Below are 22,562 nucleotides of genomic sequence, written 5' to 3'. Positions count from 1 at the left end.
GGACCACAGCTTCAGATAGTCGCCAGCATCAGTTGTCCCCTGGTGTTTGGTGCCACTCCAGGCAGCCTCGGCTTTGGAGCTCCCATGAAGCCCACCCTGAGGGGATCGAGAGGCTCTCATGCCCCATGGAGGTTACGTTGGGTGGACTGCAGGGCTCTTGTGGCCTGCCTTTGGGTTGCTGTTCCACCTCATGTTGTCTCTACTCTCCCCTTCTGGCATTAGCCGGGCGAGCCTTTGGCCCTCAACCAGCAACACGGCTGGAGCAGGAGTCCTAGATGCGCCAGTAAACATTTTGAAGTCTGAAAATAAATCCATCCATCTCTGTAAGAAATGCTGCCCCCAAGAGATATTTCTGATCATAGGCAAGGCTAAGTGCACAGGCACCAGCAAATTCACCACCAGCATTGATTATTTCATTATAAATTGCTCACTTGCTTTTTTACACTTGCTTCTGAACAGAAATGAAACACCAGCTACTGAAAATAACAACAGCTAACACACAACCAAAAACCTGACTTGCATATCGAAACACTGGATTTTCCACAGGGGCTTTCCCGCTGTTTAAGCTCCTTTAAACTTTAAAGTATGAGCTCCATTAAGATTATAAAAATGTACTGCCTCAGCTGCTGGATTTTTCACTGTGCTGAAAGGCAGACAACTGCTCAGAAGCTGATTGAGAAGAGCAATCTCAGTATTAACAGCTACTGCACCGATGTTGTTGATTGATGGCAGAGATGAGGATGTAGATGGAGGAATTGGGGACTTTCCAAATTGTAAAATGGGGAAAAGAAACCAGTCTGCCCTACCAGGGCTGGAGCTACGTGAGTCAGATGCTTCAGGATACCCTGCAATGTCCCCCTCGGTGACACTGAAGTCACAGATGTCATCCTCTTTGTTTTGGAGTAGTTGTTTAGCGGATAATCCTGTGAAGGATCATTTCCTGAGAGACTTTTGCACAAAGCACATGGCCCCCAACCTACACAGCAATAGCTGGTGTTCAGGCACCACTAGAGATGATTTTCCTTCCTGGGGCTGAAAGGAGACTGAGGAAAGGCAGGTGAATTCTGAGTGAGAAATATGAGTGGAGAACGAAGAGTGGAGCAGAGAAGACACATTGGTCCTTGACCCCAGGAGTTGAGGTGGCCTCAGCAGCACTGCTCCTCTTGTGTCTCTTGCCTGATGGCTTCAGCAGTGGCTGGAGGCCAGGAGAAGACTTCCAGTGCCATGGTGCAAGGCCCAGGAGCAGACGAAGCAGGAAACAGGCCTGGTCCTGGAAGAGCTGTAGAGCTCTGTGGTTTACCGTGAGGGAGGTGTGACCTTCACCCTCATGGAGTAGAAGGAAAGCTATTTAGTATATTTGACATTTTCTTAGTGCAGGACTAATTGGTTTCTTGGGATCTTCTGTGGTCTTGGAAGGAAATTTCTCCAGGACACCATAATTTGGCCCATTAGCGTTTTTCATTTTCCTTCATCCTGACCTGAAGGTAACAGGAAGAGAAAAAGTTATGTAGTACTGAGTGACTACCAGCAATCTTTGCACTGAAGCCGAGCCAGGTGACTCTAGTGGTACAGAAAAGAGGCTCCCACCGAGGCAGGACATTTTTCTGTTTGCTGTCCCGTGGCCTCTTCCCCATGTGATGAGCCGTTTGTAATTGCTGACAGCACATCTGGTACGGGGCTGGATTTACACCGTCTCATTCTCTGTTTATGGGGGCGATTCATCTTCAGAAACACCGACTACTGGATGCCATTAGAGGAATATTGCCCTCGACGGCACGCTCCACGGTTCATTCTAACCTTTGGTTTTCTGGGTGACATCAAATGATGGGAGTGTTTTTTATGTTCACATGTATTTGTACAGGCAAGTACAAGAATGGGCATGGGAAAAAACCCAAACAAACATGTCTCATTTGGTAGAGAGGCAGAAAACAACTCCACGACAAAAGAGTGTAGGAGATAAAAGGTAAATATTTCCTTTCTCCCTAAGGCACAGTCAAGAAAAGCCATCATCATTTTGCTCAGACGCTAGTATAACCTCATGTTTCCTGCAAAACATATTTCCTGAGATCAGTTTGCACGTATCAGGTTTTGCCTGTGAATACTCATGAGACACAAATCAGTCCTTTTAATCCATGATTAGTAAGTCACCCCACACTCAGCAGTTGCATCATGATTTGGTGTTATTGTTGAATGGATGCTGTGCTATTTAATTGTTTTTTGCTTAGTGATCTGTTTGCTCTGTTAATATTTAATTCTCTTTTTCCATGCCTCCTTCTACCCCCAAAAGGCCTAAAGAATAGGAAAACATCTTTCATTTTCTCAGGCTTCATGTGCTAGTGTAAGAAAATACCTATTCATAATCTACTGTAGATGATAATGATGATATACAGTCATAATGCTGGAATTCTTAAGTGGTTGCCACGGCTGCTTTATAGCTGAGAAACAAAACAAAACCAAACCAAAACCCCAACAACAACACAACAGACCTGATTTGAAATAAAGCAGGTTAGTATGCTTTATTTGCCTTTTCCAATGGTTTGGATAATGAACAAATTGTCATCTTTACATATCCTCTGCCAGATTCTGAGCTGAGTGCTGCACATGAGCCTGAATGACAGTAAACAAAGCACTGCCTGGTGCTTTGCATGCTTTGCAGAGCTGAATTCACGAGAACAAATTAGACCTTTGATTGATCCTTTAAACAAAAATAAAGGAAAACAGTAACATTAATTTATACGAGCTCTAGATGCATTGCATTTTTTATAGTGATCAATATTCTGGGCATTGTAAACAGCAGTTTTACATAATAAATAGCTGCATTATGTAATGCTAGTTAAATTTAGAAATGGTTATTTTATTACCTTAGTGCACATAAAATAGAGAGTGATAGAGCCAGGGCTGTCTGTGGATGCAGGGAGCAGCTGGGGCTGGCTGTGCACAGCCAAAATCGTCCCCCCAGCCTGGTGCAGCAGCTCGGCTCCGGCTGGATGCTCTGGGTCCCCGTCACGCATTTCGGTGGGGGTGGCGGGGGCAGGCCCCGAGCCGAAACACGGCGTGCTCAGGAGCAAAACATCTCTGCACAATAAAGATGGAAGATTTATTATGAAGGAATGAAATGTGCTACTTTTGTTCTCCCTGGTGTCCCCATAAAGCTTTTGTCTGACAGGCTGGTTGGGGCTCTGGGTAGCTCCAGTCTCTTCTCTGTAGCTACCGGCTGCTTTGAGACCAGTTGTGTGCAGACTATAGATCAATTATCTCCCTGCTAGGGATAAACAGTGTTTTCCTTTTTCCTCTTCAGCAGTGTTTGCTGTTATCCTGGAGCGTAGGAGCCCTTTCCTTCTCAGCCACACACACACACACACACACACACACACACACACACACACACACACACACACACACACACAGACAGTTGGGTTACAGGAGGGAGAGGATGGAAGAATTCACATTTGTTGCATTAATCTAAATAGCCTGATCCTCTTGCAGCCTGCTGCTGCTAACGTAGAGTTCGCTGTGCTGCCCATTTGCAACAGGCTGGAAGGGCAAATACTTTTGTTATAAATAATTACGAGACATCTCAATCCAATAGATGCACTGAAATGAGAGCGTCTGAAAATGTGAGTTTGGAAAAATACAGCTGAAGAAGGAAAGTCCCATTGTGAAATCTGTAGCTAAGCAGAAACACTGTTGTTTGGGTGTTTCGTAACGCACAGGGAACTCCAGTGTGGGAAATGAGGGGACTTTAATTAGGACATCAGAGCTGAGATGTTTCTTCTGCTCGTTGGGGTCGGCACCCATTTGTGGGGGGCTGAAGCGCTCTCAGGGCTGTATCTGGAGCCAAACTGCTGATGGAGTTAAGTGCTCTCTGTTGCCTGCTCTCTGTGTTGCAATTATAGGGCTCTGAATTAAAAGTTAATCTAAAGCGTCATCAAACTTGAGTAAAATCCAGGTCTAGATCATAATTTTACAAGGAGAGCCTGTTGGTTCTTAATGGACTGAAACAAAGTCCTGATTCAGAAGAGCATCCAGCTTTTTCAAAATGTGGGTTTGGACCGATATCAGGAATATCTCTAATAATTACGTGTATTTGATTTTTCTCAACTACTATTCACAGCTTTAGTATGAAGAAGAATCCTGCGTAGCATCTGTTGTGCCTGGAAATTTTCAGACCATTGAGCAGCACGTAACCACTTCAGAGAAATCATTAAAAATTATTTTGCTGAGCCGGTGTGAGAGACAAAGACTTAAAGCTATATCGCATTTGAAAGTAAACTTCGCAAAAGCAGTGAATTTTCTCAAAGGCTGACTGCTCTTGATTTACAAGGATGTTCCCAGTCCTGATTTCAATTAAAGAGAAATCCTCAGGCATTTCTGCTGTCCGGCATTGTTCTTTATTCCACATTGCTATATATATTGAGTAATAAACAAAACAAAAAAGACGGTACTCTGCAATGAACTACAGACGTCCTGTGCAATCTTGGGGAAATCAATAGGTCAGAGTCTGGCCTTGGATTGCCTCTATCAGTTGTCAATAATTCCCTCAGCTTTAGGAGAGTTTACATCTATGTAAGTAAAAAATGAATGTAGAGATACAAATATGTCTGTATATTCCCCACCTCCAGCCCCCCCCAAAAAAAGAGAGAGAGAAAATACTGTAGATTCCACTCCTTTATACAAAAGGAGAAATAAATAAATAGGTAGCTGGCACTGTAAACTCTGATTTATTTGCCAGGCCTCCCAAAATCATGAGAGTACATTCTAAAGAAAGCATGTTAAGCCAGGCTTTGGGCTTATTTTCTTTGCTTTCTGCTTGTTGCATCTCTAGCTCTTGTCAGGTTCTACAATTCACAAGGACCAAGACTTTGTTTATACATTGGTGGCTGTGTCTCCCATAACAGCACGAAAGTGAGCACTGGGTCTTTAAATAGTAGTGATGGTGATGATGATAATAAAAAAGCCATTGTTGACAATTTGGTGTTCTTCGCAAGTGCTGAATTACTGATTTCTTTCATTGTCTGGGTGCTGAGCTGTTTGGATGTGGATGCAGCTTTCCAGGTTGCACGCCTGGGCTTTCCATCTTGCTCACACAGGAATAGATCGCATGGAGTTTCTGCTTGAAGGAGAATATGTGGATTTTTTTTTTTTCCCATCTATTAATTAAAGCAAAGGAAAAGGAAGGTAAGACGGGGGCCTTTGTCTCCCTGTGAGGTCAAAGGGGCAAAACCCACATGCCGTCTCCTGCCTTGAGAGAGGAAGGAGGCAGAGAGTGGTGGTAAAACATCTCAGCAATGGCTGTGATTTCCACACAGCCCCACAGCAACTCTGTGACAGAGCAAGGAGTCGAATGAGCTCAGGGTTACAGGGCTGTATCCCCACCCTGGCCATGTGCCATCCTCCCTGCCCCAGCGCAAACAGCAGCTTCTAGCAGGGCTGGCTGCCTCTGAGCCTTGTACCTCTGGCTTAACGCTTTCCTGGAGCGATAAAATATTCAGATTGGAGACATTTTAATGTCTCCCTCTATTCCTGTTGTAACTGAGTCTTGTTTTTAAATAGATCAGATTTTAATCCCCATTTAAGACAGCATAAATCAGGAGTTAATCTAGGCAAAGTGACCCAGCTCTTCTGAAGCCCATGGAAACACAGTCATAGGAGATCACAGTCAGGCCTTGGGCTCACAGAAAACACTCACCACACTGGGAGAACAAAACTGTTCCCCAGAGCAATAAATATCATAACCCACCTTTTGACGAGGGCTCTTCAGATCTGCCATCCTCTGTTACAGCCTGGCTGGAGCTTCCCCAGTGTGTGCATGATGCTCCATGTGCCCTTTAATCCTCCCCACACGCTTCTTCCTAAGTCTTCATTTGTATGCACACACTTAGTAATCACTCATTCTGGCCATAAAACCTACAGGATTTTAAATTGAACTGAAGTCCCAAATGCTTTAAAAGAATTTATGTTGCATAATTGTACTGGTTTGCCTGAAAACAAACAATGATGTATGGCTAAAATATTCTCTCAGGGAGATGACTCAGATCCTTCCTTGTGGCTTAGACCTTGCTTGGCTGCTGATGGTGCAACTTGTAATCTCCCCTCTCAACGCAGGGCAAGGGAAGGCAAACAAAAGAGTAATGCATGGAGCATAAGATGAGAAAACACAAGTTATTTGGAGCTTTTAGAGACACTCAACCCTTTCATTTGTTCTGAAACGAGGCAACATTGGAGATCGCGGACAAGAAAACGAAGCCCCATCAGTACTGCACACCAGCCCCTCTGCAGGTGGAGGATTGTGTCTGGTTTTGTGCTGCTGGCATAGCAGCTGTGCCCAGGGCTCCCCCAACATGGGCAGCCTGCAGAGAGCACAGGGCACAGCCCCACGAGTGGGGCATGTGGATCTGGGGTGGGTGGGTTTCCCGCCTCAGGGTGCCCTGCCACGCTGAGACTTCCCAAAGTGCCACTACTTCTGCTTGGCTCCATGCATGGGCAGGCTTGGGTGTTTTGTAGTCCAAGAAGGTTGCAGGCAAGTCCCTTGTGTCTGGATGTCTCACTGCCAAGGGCTGTGCAGAAGATCCTGGCAGCTACACTGCTTCATCTGTGCCATAGAAATGTTTTTGCCACCGAGTCAGCAATTTGTGTGGTTTTCGCTGTCAATGTTGTCACTTTAAACATCTTCCCCTACTTAGTTTTCTGTAATCATGCTTTATGTCCCAAGGACATAATCCGACTATTGGTAATTAAGTTAATTTTTCAACCAAGGCTCCAAAAGGTAAATGAAAGCTTTACTTTGCAGATGTGACATTCAACCACTGCTTAAATGTCCTTCAGCAATGATGGCCACCGAGCAGGAGCCCTAAATGGGTGTGGGAAAGACCAAAGAGACCTCACTTCATGTGTTTCTAAAGATCTACATTTCCCTGGTGCATACCTAAAGCAGTTTGCAGAGGTGGCTTTGCAGGTTTGGGGATTTTGCCATTTTTCTGCTTTATGTAGACTTGGGGATTTCTGTTCTGAGCACACACTAAAACAGTGGCTGCCGCTGTGCCTGAGCACGTGTTTTCAGGACGTTGGCCTCACGTGGATCTGTCTGTTTCTTTCTGTCATTACCAGCTGATCAGAGGACATCTGAGGGTCTGCAGCTCCTTGTTAGCGCTGGAATTGCAGTGCATGCTCTGGTGTAATTTGATGCATTCGGAGCTATGGGGCCCTGCAAGCGCCCTCCACCCTTCCTTTTTCTAAAACAAAAATATCAGATATGAAGTTACCATTATGGAGTGTACTAAAGCAGCATGTCTGCCTTCCATTCCATTCCATTCCAAGCAAAGCAAAGCAGAGCAGTATAATACTATCAGTTTGCAATGAAAGAATATTAAAAATAGTAAAAAAAAAAGAAAAAAAAACCAAACAGGTTAACTTTGTGGCAAAGAATAAAATAAGAAACTTTTCTGTGTTTTTCTGCAGGCACTGCCAGGCATCATCAGGGAACATATCAATTCATAACAGCTGTGGGTAGTTATTTCTGTCTCAGACTTCAATAGTTTAATTGGAGAGGCATGGTAAAAGTTGACAGATCTGTGTCCAGCAAGGTTAATTCTGAGGTTAACAGATTATAATGCAAAGAAAATCAGTTGGTGTTTTTTCTCCCTCTCTATGAATAGCGTAATTGCATTATTGCTACCGGAAGGGTAGTCGGCGCTTCTCAATCTGTGGTCTCCCACTGTGGAGGGAGTAACCTGTGAAAAATTGGTTTCCTTTACAAACATACCCTTCTGCCTTTCTCATTCAATGCCTGTGTAACCATAATGTTGAAGAGGTAGCAGCTAATATCACAACTGCTCGTGATCACGCTTTGCAAGAGTCATTCTTTTATGTAAGTCCAATGAGTAATTTTTGGTGCTGTTTAATTTTTTTTTTAAAGATGTTAAAACCCAAAAGAGTTGCTAAAATGATTTCAAGCAGCGTTTCTGCAAAAATGCTTGTGATTTGTGCTTCCACCTTGTCACATCTCTGGTTGTGAAATAATTTGCATGGCTCTTCCACACTGTAGCATTAGTGGTGATGGCAGTAGGAGGGCACTGTGCTTTTTCCAGAGGATTTCCAGTCTGAACAGACCCTGCAGCCTAAAGGAGGAGGAAAGAAAAACATGCCATGAGGAGACTTGCAAACAGCCACAGGGGAAGGTTGTGACAGAGAGGAATCTCTTGATTCCTGGCACAGTGCTCTGACCGGCCTGGGGGACTGTAGCCACTTTGTGCTGCCTAATTTTGACATATGTCATGAGAAATTGTTTCGTTTCTTGACTGTACAAGTGTTGGCAATAGTGATTTAGAAGTTAAATTAAAAACTTTGCAGCTCAGCTTTAGACAGACTGATCTAGAGTAGGGCTAATGATACATTTTCGTAATTTGCTTTGAGAAACTCTGGTGAAGATAACTGAATAAGTGCTAAGTACTATTAATAGAGCTGATAGGATAAGACTGAAACTCTTTGCCAGTGAAATACCTACTTCCATCAAAATGCTTTCAAAATAATGCATGTTCCCCAAAAGGGTAACCAGCTGTCACTGGTTAATCAACATCTTTCCCAGAGCAGAAGGAGAACGAGGACCCGACTCCTGACTCAGAGCCACATACCCAGACCTAACCTCGTCCAAGGGGAATGTTGCCCTTTCCTCAGGGCTGGTAAGTCCAAAGGCATTAAAATAGCAGGGGTTTAGGGTTCCTGGCCTTAAAATGGACCTTCAGAAATAGTTTCCTCATATATTACCTCGAGTGCTTTCTATGTGTATTCTTGCCAACAAGCTCTTGTTAGAATATTTGTGGAAAATAAACTCTGAGAGCCATGAGCAGAGCCAAACAGATTAATTTAAGACAAGCAAATATTTGTGGGAAATTTTGTGTGTGTGTTATCCACCCAGCGCTATCATACGTTTTCCATCCATACATAATTTTACCAAGGTACATTTTGATCAGAGAGATAGATCAGTTACCATCTATTCATTTCCATGTGTTTCAGCTGTGAGGCACCAGTAGAAATTTTGGTATTTCCTGCACAAAGAATTTGGTTTTGGCTCTGAACTTCATTTGAAGAGTTAACATTTCTGAAGCCATGACCTCAAAACCACAAATAGAAAGAAAAATAACGTAAGATGGATGAGCACAAAGTTCTGGAAGCCCTAAAGAGTGAAAAACAGATTTCAGTATGTTTTGTAACCATCCTTTTGAGTTAGGGAAAAAGGATATTTTAATAAAACTGCACCCTAGAGCCCACAGAGGTTTGCTAGATAAATCACAAACATGCAAATGAATGTGGGATGGAGGCTGGGTCCGTAGCCCTCCAGCTCTGAAAACACCGCCTGAGCAAGAAAGCTGCCGTTGGCCTCTAGCTCAGCCTCCTGGACAGGTCGTTGGACTCGACCAGCACTCATTCCCATGAGCATTCAGTAAACTTTGAAGCCCAGAGGTATTTTTCTCATTGAAAATCACCTGAAGGAAAAGGAAATTTCTGCCGAATCAACATATTTGTCTTGTGGAAAAGATCCAGCTGCAGGACTCTGACCCTGGCTCTAGGTTGACATCCCTGCCCCACCAGCCCCTCTTGCAGCACCTCCTGGGCTGCTCTCGCTGAATCAGAGCTGTGCTCCGGCCACTGCTCATGGAACATGTTCACTTTCTTTTTCTTCCCCTATTCTGGGTGAAAATTGGTCTAAAGATATGGGATGTAGCTACTGGCTGGTTATGCCAGTTTGCAGCTCTCTCTTCTGCATTGAAACATGGCTTTTTTCAGGACCTGAAGATTTCATGTTCTGTGAATGAAGCCACCAAAAGATTCAAAGACCCTCATCTCCTACGTGTAGTTTGTGTCCTGCATGTTTGTCTTTTACCTGTGGGCATGGACTGGTAGATTTATCATATTCTTCTGCCAGAGAAGCTCAATCCACTTTACAGAGGGCAGATCTTATCAGATCCATTGATTTACAGCAGTTGACACTGCTGTGAATTTCCACAGCATGGGCACAAAAAGAATTACACATTTTTTGTGCAGCATTCAACAAATACATCACATACAGGAGCCCAAGCAAGCCTCCCTTGACTCCCCTGAGTTTTATTTCATGTAGGTCCCTCTGTTTTGTAGTGAAGACATTAGGAAAATCACTCAAATGCTGAAAATACTCCCACAGCTCTTTGCAAACCCCACATGAGGTGAGCACAACAGGCAAATCCTTCCCTGGGCTGTGGGAAGGTTTGGGGAGAGCTTCATTTCAGGGGTGAACTGTGGAGCCCAAAGGTCCCAGTGACCCCAGTGTCAATGGGGACACAAAGGCCTACCAGAAATCCATCTTGAAGAGAGCAAAATGTCACAGCCAGTGTTATCCCTTCCACACATGCAACACCCTGCTGAAGGGGAAATATTCATCCCTCCTCCTCCTCCTGTCTTTCCATCCATCACTTTTCAGGCCGTTTTCTGTCCTGGCTGTCCTCCTCCTGCTCAAGAGGTTTCATTCCAGGCTGACATCCCTTTGGCATTTCCCACAAATACACTGTGGCAAGAGGCTGTTATTTGGCTGTACCCAAATAAAAGGACAGAAGAAACCAAAAATAGATCAGTAATTCCACATGTGGAAAATGCCACACAAACTATTCCAAGTTTTTCCAAGTCAGAAAAGAGAAAGGCAGGAGTTGGACTCGATGATCCTTGTAGGTCCCTTCCAACTTGGGACATTCTATGATTCTACAAAAAAATCAAGCAACCATGAAAATCAGGCCTGATTTTTACAGGCTTCATTTAAGATATCCCGGCGTGGGAAACCTGTAAACCTTTGTGAAGAGCTTTGAGTTATTAATTTGATGCTTCTTGCTACACATCAAGGGTGCTTCCTAACTCACTGGTAGGGTGATCACTGTACTGGGTGGTGATGCTTTGTTGTAAGAAGCTATTTTAATAGTCAGGTATGTGTATGCACTGAAATTACCTTGTCACGGATCGGAATCTTATGAGTGGAAACGGGATCATGAAATGCCGTATCAGACTGAAAAGAGTGGCGCGTCGTGGGGGTTTGTGCTAAATTCAGTTTGAAGGTAACACCTTCGTTAACGGGGAACAATGTTGCATGAATGATCTCTGCAGATGTTCCCGAATTACGAGGTGTGATGAGCAATGCAACTACTTGGCAAATAAGGCTTTAAAAATTTGCTTAAGGAAAAAAAAAAGAAATGAGAACCCCCCCCGTCCTTGCCTGCAAGTGTACAGTGCTTTGCATTAGCAATGCTGTGCACTCTGCTCAGGGAGGATGGGGCTTGCGGTATCCGGTTGCAATCGGGTGAAAGCAAGGGGAGATACAAAAATAGCTCTGCAACCCACACTCCCACCCACAGAAAAGCACAAGTCACCCAGGAGCAGTTGCTGGCTGCACTGGCGGCTGCTGAAGCAGTGTTTGCTGCAGCTGCAACCCACCAGCGTACGCCATTCCCCAGTTCCCATCCCAGGGCGCTGGCAGGTTGCAGCTGTGCTTGGGGACAATTAATGCTCAAGCCTTCATGCAGCAGAAGATTTGCTTTAGTCCAGGTGCAGCTGAAGCTACATTTGCTCTGGCAGCTCGTGAACTGGCCGCCATTGCCCATTCTGTAGCCATCTCCTCAAGTAAGCACAGTGGATGGGATCTTTTTCCCTGTGTACTCCCAGCTTCAGCTTGGCCAAATCAGCCTTGAGCAAAGAAATATGAGATTAACCACCTGCTTTTCCTGGGCCATGTGCTGCCCTTTTCCCCCCATGGTTTCTCATGGGGTTTCCGAGCAGGAGAGACCGTCACCCCACTCCTGAGCCAAGTTTTGGGTGCGTTGTCTGTCACCTCCATCACATCAGACCCTTAGGGGAAGTTTGTTAGAAAAGATGATGCTGAGGCCAACCCAGCAGCAGCCATTTGCATTCCTCCATCCTGCTTACTAAACCTCAGCAAAGGCTGAAATCAGTTTGCAATATAAGGTGAGCTGCATCTCCAAAACCCCATACTTGAATCCCCAAAGGTGACACCATGCTGGCTTCAGTGTCTTGTTCAGAAATCAAATGGGGGAACAACTCCCCTCTGCCACAAGTAGCAGGCAGAGCTGGATGCAGTTAGGAAAGGGATAGTGTCACATGCACCTGACACCTGGGACCAAATTCAGTGGCCTGGCAGGATGTGCCAGGACCTGTTTGTCTTTGGGAGTGAGTCACGTGCCCTCGGAAGTCACCCAGTTTTGTGGCTTCTCACTGTTGATGCTCAGCACGTCTGAGGATGTTGTCCCAGGGCTGTCATTCCCCCAGTGCCACAGTCCCACCATCATGCTCTTCTCCATGCCGTGGTCCTGCTTACCAAAAGGAAAAGACGTTGCTCCGATTACCCAGGCTCTGTTACTCCTTGTGTAAGCACTATGGATATTTTTGACTGTCCTTTTCAATTTCAGCTAAAGTCGGTGCCACAGGCAGCTCTCTTAGTAGATTGCTTTTGTGATTTATGCAGGTCCAGAAGAGTCCAAGGATCATTTATCTTCAAACCAGGAGAGAGATGAAAGAGTCATGGTAGTAAAATTTCCCACAGAGCTAGATCTGAGCATCAAAGAGGGGAAAATGTCATTGTTTTACTGAGACAAGATGACGTGACGCAGGTTTTAATGCTGGGGGATTTTTTTAACTGAATAATTTGCCTTAAAAAAAAAAGAAGGTTTGGGAAACGAAAAGAGGGCAAACAAGCTTGGTGGGTGCTGCTGGGAAGCTGTTGATGGGGAGGGGCAGAAAAAGCCAGGTAGAAGCAAAACCCGAGGGGCACGTGTTCCTCCCAGGATGGGGGGGCAGGACCAGGCGGGATTGGGCTGCAGCCGGTGGGTGTCTCTGATGGGAGAGGGCAGGGGGTGTCCATGCAGCCACGATGCCCAAGAACAGATGAGGCTGCGAAAGGTGCCAGCAGCCCTGTCCCACCACGCCTGTGCAAGGAGACATGGGGGTCTGCCCAAAATCGCGTGGCGTGATGGGTAATACCGTGGGTGCATGGGTCCCCACAGCAGCATGAGCGTGAGTAGCCTAGGGAAATAAAAGAAAGTTTCTAATCTCAGCGAGTCCAACCGCAGATGTGGGAAACCCCACCTGGCCGCACTCCTCCTGCGCTGCCATGGCTTGGCATCTCCTCAGCCAGCTCCTGGCCGGGGGGTTGATGGAGCATCACCCAAGGGCAGCAGCGGGTCCTGCGGGGCCGCGGAGCATCCCCAGCCCTCGCCCTGCCTCGGGGCTTGACACCGAAGCACAAACCTTGGGAAACTTGGTCACGTCAGAGGGCTGGAAGGAAACCGAAGGAAGGAGAGGGCTGGGAAAGGGTCCGTTTACATTTGCAGCAGATGCTATCTAGAGGAGAAAAATACTTTTATTTCCCCTGTGGACTGCCAGTTGATTTTCTTGCGGCAGGCACTAATGGAAAATAATAAAACCCATTTTAGTCAGGCTGTATCCAGAACACTTATAGGTCAAGCCAGTACTCAAAACAGACTGTTATGGAACATAACACATTAGTTTGTCACCAGCGCCTGTGGTGGCCAGGGGATTCTTACAATTTGAAATTGAATTTTATAGGTCAAAGCCTTTCATGGGTCTTGAAAAACAGTGCATCTCCGTAAAGTTAGCATGTATGTGGAGGCAATTACTGAGTGTGAAGATACGCAAGGCTTGTGTTTTTTAACAGTGAAAAAAACCAAAGGGGACCCGAGATGGGAACTGTGATACAGCTGTAAATCCCAGAATATAACCATTAATTGTTATGGACTCAAATATTTCAGTTTTGTCTTCCTGCTGTTAAATCAAACTCAGAACATGCACAGGAGGCATCTTTCACTGAAAATTATATTCTCTCAGTTTACAATTTAAAAATCACTGATGACTGTAAAGGAAGCTTGGTCATAGGAGCCCAAGTTTCTTAGAAATGAGTCAGAAGTAGATCATTTGTTTAGGAGAGATTAACTTATTCCAACATTCAGATAACCTCAAACATCTTCTATGTGGTTTTATATTTCACAGAATAAATAAAGCAGGGACATGAGGTGGTGCTTGAATTGCCACACATGTGCACACACACACTGGTGTCTGGTTTATTCTCCATCCCCTCCCCTTGCACAGCCCCATCCCACTGACTCAGGAGGGCTGTGTAAGGGCACCCAGCATTCACACTTTGCCCAAAATAGAGCAAGGGGCCACCAAAGCCGAAGCTTTGAGCTGAAGGTTGAGGACAGTTCACATCTCCTCACACCACCCCTATCCTCAGCAGCCCCAGGGATGAGGGTCTCCTGTGCCACGCTGTGCCCCCAAAGCCTGGCATCCTCTGTGGCATTCCTGCTAAGCAGCTGCCTGGCACCAATGGCTTTATTATGATCCCAAATCCATGTACCAGGCATCCTGGGCAGCTGTCCCTGTGGGGCTGGTGGGACCGCTGGGGTGATTGATGTCCTGGGTAGGAGAAGCCGCCTCATCATTTGACGCATTTACATGACACCACCTTTTCTGCCACAGCCAGATTCCCACTGACTCAGGTACTGCTTTGATTGTGAGCATAATTAATACCAGCAAAACGCTCAGATCCAGGCTGCAAACCTCCCCTCTCAGCTGAGCAGACCCTGACACGAGTGGCCGGGGGAGTGAGGCTGTTTGCTCGCTCAGGGCAGACATGGTGCAGGTATCCTCCATTCGTCTCAAACACAGAGGAGCCAAGTATCATTATCCCCATCTTCCAGCTAGAGACATGGAAAGTGAGGCTTTGGCACCGTGCACAGGATCTCCCTACAGGCCTTGTACATCAGAACTGCATTTTATTAGTCCTTATCTGAACTGCGCTTTGCTTTGCTGTTAACTCCCTGTTGTATTTTCTCCTTTGCCTCGCTAAGAGCATCTTCCAGAAGCAGGGGGCAAAGCCACAGCCCCTTGCCATGGGCCTGAACAAGATCAACCCTGCCACTTTCTTGCTGAGTCAGCAAGTGTTCCAATCAGCTACACACAAATAATCACTGTGCTTTTCTTTCCTTCCTTTATTTATTTTTAACCCAAAGCTGAGTGTGCATCTCAGGAGTGAAGTGTCTTGTGTTGCTGGTAACTGATGGTAGGTAGGAAGTCCATACGGCCACTCTTTCCCGGTAATATCCACTGAAGTCTGGAATCACTATCATTTCTGCAGATTTTTCCTGTAATTCAGCTTTGGTAAAACCCCCTCTCAGGGAGGAATTAATAGCATGCTGTGGCTGTGCTAAATATTGATTGACTTTTTGTCTTTATATGGAAAGCTGCACAGGCTGTTGGACAAGAATCCGAGAACAACAAATATTAAATCTGCTAATATTTAGATAATGACAAAGATCTCCAGTTCCTCACCCTGCTGATGTAAATGCCTCTTTTGTGCAGTGTGAGGTACTTTGATGGGCAGTAAGTGCCTCTGCAGAGGGGTTGGCAGCTGGAGCCCCTCCACGAAGGTGGAAGCAGAAGCGATGTAGAAAGAGGTCCCAGGACAGAGCGGCATCAGAGCTAGAAATAGCACTTGTATCTCCTAGTTGCCATTATGCAATGCTTCACAGTACCTGAAAAACCCATCACATTTCTTTTTCCCAATGATTTTATTATCCTAAAGCCTCCAAAACCTTCCTTGTCCATGGAGAGGAAAGATTATCAAGTAAAATTCAGTGATGTAACACTTGGGGGAAGAAAAAAAAAGAGAGCAATTTAAAGAGTATATGGATATAGGAAATAATGAAGTTCATGTCTGTAGGTTGCTTTTGCTGACTCTGGCAAATGCACATTCATTTCAGGGACCTGTGGTTTCCGAAGGGTCCATGGAGTGCTCTGCAGCACCCCTGGACCACGTTCTGCAGCTCTACCTGCAAGCAGCATTTTGGTCATCCCATTTTCAGATATCAAAAAAATCACATGGGCTATTCAGACCTGGGTCCTCAGACGGTGGAGGTGGTTTTGATTTTCACATTGAATCAAGCACCGAGCGCCACGTTTTGGTTGAGCTTGCTGTCGTGTCCAGATGATCCACCCTGCTGAGCAGCAACAAGCAAACTGCACGAGCTGCTGTCAGCATGAAGGGCTCGAGAGAAGGACCCAAACAATAAGATCCATTTGACTGCTCCTCACGTTGGAGCCATGGAACACTACTGAAGGAAAAAGTCCTCTGGGAGATGCAAAGGGTTGTTGTGCATTGGGGAAGAGAGATGAGCTAACGCAGGGAGAAGGGTGACTTTTATGCAGAACGGTGAACCTCCCTCCTGTAAAATGCAGCGTCTCTGTGTACCAGCCCAACAACTCACAGCACATTCCAATGGGAACCACCTTCTGCACACGCTGGGTGCAACTCTCCACCTAGTTGGCAATTTCACCTGAGTCCCATGGAAGTTAAACATATGCAAGCGCTTCAGGATCAGACATGTTGACTTTTCCTCTGCTGCTTCGAACCTGTTGCACAACAACATGTGTTCAGTATGGAGTATGGACCTCCACTTTCTGCACAGGTCCTGGCCCCCACTGGGTGTTCCTGCCTTGATGCCAGCAACCCCATAAGGTGATTTAAATGTTAAGATGGCTGAACTGCCCCAGGGAATTGCCTCTTTCTCTCTTCCCTGACAGTTTAGGGAGTGACCCAGAGCAGCAGCATGGTTTGAGTGCTGAAGGTGGGGTGTCAGGGTCCCGCTGGGATGGGCTGCCCGCACAGGACAGTGTGCAGAGCAGGCTGGCACACAGCACGCAGCTCCCACTCCTTTTCCCAGCTCAGGTATTTTGCACGTCTGATCCCGTTCATCATGAACTTTTTTTTTTTTTAAGGACTCTGCTATTGCTGACTCCACAAAGGTCTCTGCAACATAATGAAAGAACTTTTCTAATGACTCGGAGATTTCTAAATTAAATGTAAAATGTTTATTGCAGAGATGCACAGCCATACATTATGCATTACTGTTCCAATACAATAACATAATTCTGGTAGAAATTACCCATGTGAGGTGCAATCAGTTTTAGCTACTACTCTTTGCATGCTTGACAATCTGGTCATTCGGCTGTGGAAAAGTGCTTTTACTTGATTACTTACACTGCTGATAATTGCGGTGGCTTTTGGCAGCACCAGCACGTTATTTCACTCCCTGAAATTGCAACGCTATTTGCGGAGGGCCCGGGCGTAGCTGCCACCGCTCTGCCAAGCCCCTGCGGCTTCACCCGACACCGAGGAATGCGCACACTCCAGCACAACCCTTGAAAACTCCTTTTAATGGTGTGGGCTTTCATGGGCTGCCACCAGCCTGCCCTGCACATCCAGACAACCAGCATCGTCCTCCTTCTAGCTCCCAATCACCCCTTGCAATGGCCACCCCATTTAGCAGGTGGCAATCACTGTTTTGCTGATGTGCCCCCAAATCCCATGCTCCCTTTGCTGGCTGGGCTTCAACACTTGCCTGCGTCCTGTGCGTTTTGCTTTGTCTCCAAAGTGAATGTGCCAGGGCAGTGATGTGGCAGTGGAGGTGTGTGCTGAGCAGGACTGAAAAAGTGAGTGTTCTTCATTTTCTGTGATGAAAAAAAAATCCCAAAAAGGGAGAGATGCTGAAATAATAAGCTTGTAGTAGGGATGTGAAGAATCGGAGACATATTTTCCCTCTGCTTAGATTTGGGCAGTTATTATGCTACTATCTTTCTTCCTGGGTTTCGTCAGCCTGTTTCAGTACCAGAGAAGGACGCCTAAAATAACCGTGAGCCTAAAGGTTGAGTAACCCCATGTGCTCACGGGTTCCCACAGGCTCTGCCAAGCCAAGCGGGTCCCCTCCCTGGGCAGGACAGTGGTGCTGCTCCATCACATTCTCCACAGGAGAGCTCGCTCCCACCACCACAACCCCAGGGAAACTCCAGATGGGGACTGGCAGCCTGGAGGCACCAGGTAGAGCATCAGCCTGACCAAAAGGCTTGTTTCTGCCCCCGAAAAGCTTACGGACCTCCCTGGCTATAGCCCACAGAGGAGGAAGGTCCCCAAACTGACCCCTGACGCCACTCTGCTCTCAGAGTCCCTCTGACATTAACCCGAGGTATCAACCGCATTGGTGAGAGGGGATGGTTTCTGCTGGCATTTGGCCACCACTGACTTTAGCGTAAAGTTGTGTAAAACAGAGCGAGGGCTGACACTCGAAGCTACCGGATCTCGTCTGCGTTGGGCTGATTTATTTTGTGTGGGAGCAGCAGTAGCAGTTTACACCTCCTAGTGCAGATTACAAGATAAATCTGGCCTTCAATGAGACCCACTGGTGACTGACAGTGACAGAGCTTTTAAATCACCGCAGCTGCCTGGATATAGCCATGGGCCAGATTTGGCCCTGCAGGTCAGGTCTCTTTTTGGCTGGTGTAAATCAGCACAGGATTGAGATGTGGTGTCAGGTTCTAGCGCCGCTCTTATTTTTATTTAAGTGTCTGTATGGTAATTCCAGCTCAGAGGGACACCTGAGGGTTGCAGCCCTTCTCTGCTTGAACTGCCAGCTTTTGCCACAGAGGATCTATTAAAGATTTCACCATGAAAGGTATTAAGTAGCCACTAAAAGTCTCCTTCTGGGTGCCACACAGATGCTCCTTTTAAGCCTCACCTCACGCTGCTGAGGTCCATCTGTGTAAAGATGAATATCGTCCTCAACACTAATTTCTATTATTAATATACTCCAAAAAGTTTTCCACTGATTGTGATGCCATGGACAAACTGTCAGCTGGTAGAAGCTGGCCTGGGCTCCCTGAAACTGCCAACTCTGATTGCTCCTGGAGATCATCTGGTCTTGCTTTGATAAACTCTCCAGCATTAAGGTAGTGAGAACTTCCAAAGATGAGACGAAGGTCCTCACCGTGCTCTGGCAGACACCGATCTCTTCTGACATATGTCCCACTGCCATTCAACAGGGTTGGCATTGCTGCCAGATGTGCACTGCCCTAACAGCCAGGGACTGTCCTTGTGCTCTCCTTGGTGGGGCTGGTTTCACCTCATGAATGTGCATCTAGAGCAGGACCAAGCCTGCAGAGTGGGCAGGGTCGCTCGCCTGCTCCATCTGTGGAGCTGATCCTTGGCCAAGCATTGCTTTTTGACATTGTGGGAACATAAGCGTGTGTGTATCCCCTATCAGCATCATACCCAGACCATAAGGTCATTTGTAGACAGGTTTTATCTAGACAAATTACACCATAAATGGAATAACCTCACCAAAGTACAGTATGTCATGAAAACAACCTCATTTTGAAATTAACAGTATTTTGCTTTTCTTAGCTTTTTGCATGGTCCAGGACATACCAGACTGTGTGGCAATGGTCCATGAGGGGAGGGAAAAGGAAAACACCAGCACATTCCCCTGCCTCTTGCAGCTGCTGCTCGTTGTGCTGAGAGCCTAATGCAGGCAGCCCCGGCTGTGTTCCCTCAGCTCACATCTCCATTTCTGCATGTTTCACACAGCCAGCTGGTTGCTGTAATTTTCAGCTGGACACAGTGGTGGTTCAGTAAGAGTTACCCAGGTACGTGTTTGCTGTATTGCTCAGAAGAATGTACACTTGGTTGTAGTGTGAACGTCCATCATGGGCGCAGTCATCACAGATGGTCAGTGACGTCATCACCACTAAAATGGATCCGTAGTAAATTTGAAGACTATTGTATTTTCTATAAAAGTCCAGCAGTCCTGGAGACAACTGACAATCAGGGGCCGGAACATTCCCGTACCTCTGTGATGGGCATGGCACAAAACCCAAGGCAATTAGACAGCAAAGCAGATATTGTTTTGCAGCTTCTTTATGTCTTCATGAAATTAAAAGTTAAGCCAAAAAGTGCTATTGTTCCTCCTTCATTCTGAGGAGTTCACTTTGCAGTACTTTAGATAAACATCCATTGAAAGCAGAGCTTTCCGCAGTTGCAAATTATCTCTGTGGCTTTCATTACCATCTTGATTAGACCCCTGAGGGCAGAGCATCAGCTGGTGCAACAGGACATCACACCGCTGGTGAGCCTTATGACAATTAGCGCTATTTGCAAATTTATCTCTTCAACTAACTTAGTAGCTAGATAGCACTGAAGGTATTTTGTGGTATCTACTGTCTCAGGTATGGCAAAGAGATGACTAATTTGCCTCTGAGTGGTAAATAATTGCAGAAATTAGTATTATTCATTTTTATTGCTGTTGGACCAGATTCTGACTGCTACTATAGCTGTCTCATGTAGGTGTTGTGAGTATAACATCTCCCTGTGATAAGCAATTCAGACCCCTCACTATCCAGCCTGTCACATCCCAGCTCCCTAGGCACCCAGGGAGAAATGGTGCTGACACATGCTCGTCCCCTACTGCAGATGGTCTGAAGCCGGCTGGAGACTCCACAGATACCAGAGAAAGGCAAACACAAGACGTGGAGCAATTTAAGAGAAAAGAAAAAGGCCAGGGGATGGAAAAGAAATCACCGTTTCTGGGATTGTTGATAATTTGTGACTGGCTTGGCACGGGGCTTTCATTCCTGACTGCAGAGGGGAGTTGCCAAACCTGGGAGTAGCTCTGGATTTCAGAGTCTCATGATTTCATCTCCTTGGCTGCTGGCATGAAACCATGGTGCTCCAGGACCCTTATTTATTTTTATGATTCAGGCAGAAAGTTCTCAGTCAAAATCACAAAATCATTATAGCTCAAACAACGTGTTCAGTGACTCAAGACCATTTCTCACCCACGTTAGTGCTTCCTGTGCTGTTCCACTGACTCCACCACGGATCTCTGCAGAGTTTCTCCGGCTTCAGAATCACCTTCTGGCACTGCTCCTGGTGAATGAAAATAGGAAGTTGAGTTGCTTCACCAATAATCTAGTTAAGCCCAGACTGAGCTTTTTTGGGGTGGTTTAGCCCCTCCTTCATCAGCCCCAACCTGAGAGCCCATTTCCCCCTCAGACCTGTGCTCAGGTGGGCAACCAGAGAGACTGCAGTGCAAGTAGGGGACAGGGTTGCCTTTTCCCGATATCCTGCTGATTTGGAGAATATTTCAGAGCTACCTCAGTGGATCCAGCTGCCTGACAGGAGATACTTCTGACCTACTTGACTGTACTGAGGAGTAGTACGAAGGAGAGTGTTACATTGCTGCATAAAAGGAGCCGTGCATCTGATTGACCTAATTCTGGTCTTTCTTGCACTTTTTTAACTCCACGGGCTTCAGCAAAGGACTGCTGCTTTACACCAGTAGAAGCTGACCCGGTTTCTGTGGCCTACTCTCTCTGTGCATTGGGCCATGGTGACATTGCTGTCACCCGCTGCCCCGTTTTCCCTCAGTTCAGGTTTCTGAAGGAGCACAGGATGGCTGGAGCATGTCAGGTACAAACATGGATGCAGCCAAGCTGGGGTGCTAGGCAGCAGAAACTGGGTGGCCCCCATGGCCAGGCAGACACTTTGCAGATGGGTTGCTCTAAACCAAATTTTCCTTAGAAGTTCGGAGAGCCAAATCACAGTGAGAATCCCCATTGCGGGTCATCAGGGCTGTGGGTTAACACGAGGATGAGCTTGGCTGGGTGGATGGGGGGTGCCCAGCCCCAGCCCACTGTGGCTTTATCCCCTCCTGGCACCCTGGACCACTCCCCTGGCTGCTGGTCCTGCACGTGGATGCCGTATCTCCATCATGGTGAAGAACCTAGAGACATGAAACTCCTCATACACAGCAATTGCCATCCCCTCCCTCCTCCTGCACAGCAGCTTTGAAACCCTATGAGAGCTGCATCAGAGGATCCTTGCTGTTGAAGCTTGTTAATTAACGTGCTACGGTTAACTGTGTCAAAAGCTTTCTTCAGATCAAGTAAAACGGCACCTCACCTTTCGCTTTGATGGAAGGCAGTGGAGAGGTCGCCGGTGGGTGCTGGCAGTGGGACGGTCTTTAACAAGCCAGAGCGGGCATCGCTTTCGGCAGCGGTTGGTCATCAGCTGCCCCTTCTGTAATTGCATATAAACCACTGGAGATGAACCAGTGCTGCTCTGCTGTTGCTAATATTATTGGACATCCTCTGATAAATGGGCAGGAGGGATCCAGCTAGAGCAGCTGTTAATTCTTTGGGACCATTTCATGTTATTAATATTTTCAGGGAATAGTGGCACGAGGTGCCCGGTGAGCATCAGCAAGCAGCAGCAAAATCAGGAATGTCTCCCTGCCTCTGCTTTTATCTAAAACCTGCCTAGTCAGATGAGTTAATTCAGGTTGGGCTTGTTGGATGGATTTGAGTGGAAACACCTGTAAAAAACATTGGAAAGGGAAACATGCTTTAATTTAGAATGTTAATAGTTTGAAACAATCAGAGGTAATGACAATAAAGCAGAAAGGAAAACAAAATCCTTGAAATAAGGTATTCTAGCTAACTGGAAAAAAATACATGAGGAGCACTGGAAGCCCTTAGTTTTTCACTTCTCCATGTCAGCCCTGGCTCTCCCCTTCCAGCATCTCCAGGCTCTCAGTAAACAGAAATTTTTTACCCAGTCTCAGTGTTAAACTCCTCATGCTAGTTTGACCTCGGCTGGGATGGTGACAGTCCTGGTGTCAGGACCC

At 46.3% G+C, this 22,562-nt stretch overlaps 1 long non-coding RNA gene across 1 annotated transcript; it reads right to left on the bottom strand.

The window, feature by feature from the left end:
- Positions 1-17,085: 17,085 nt before the first annotated feature.
- LOC309440866 lies at positions 17,086-22,220 on the bottom strand. The gene is made up of 3 exons (XR_014184274.1): positions 21,839-22,220; positions 20,713-20,803; positions 17,086-17,556 (listed from the first exon to the last, which is right to left on the bottom strand). It is a non-coding gene; the product is annotated as an uncharacterized lncRNA (long non-coding RNA).
- Between the last annotated feature and the right edge of the window lie 342 nt (positions 22,221-22,562).

The sequence above is a fragment of the Streptopelia decaocto genome (genome assembly GCF_964273445.1).
Source record: "Streptopelia decaocto genome assembly, chromosome: 6".
Taxonomy (NCBI): domain Eukaryota; kingdom Metazoa; phylum Chordata; class Aves; order Columbiformes; family Columbidae; genus Streptopelia; species Streptopelia decaocto.
The sequence above is the reverse complement of the archived record's forward strand: the minus strand, read 5'-3'. Positions and strand labels throughout refer to the sequence as shown.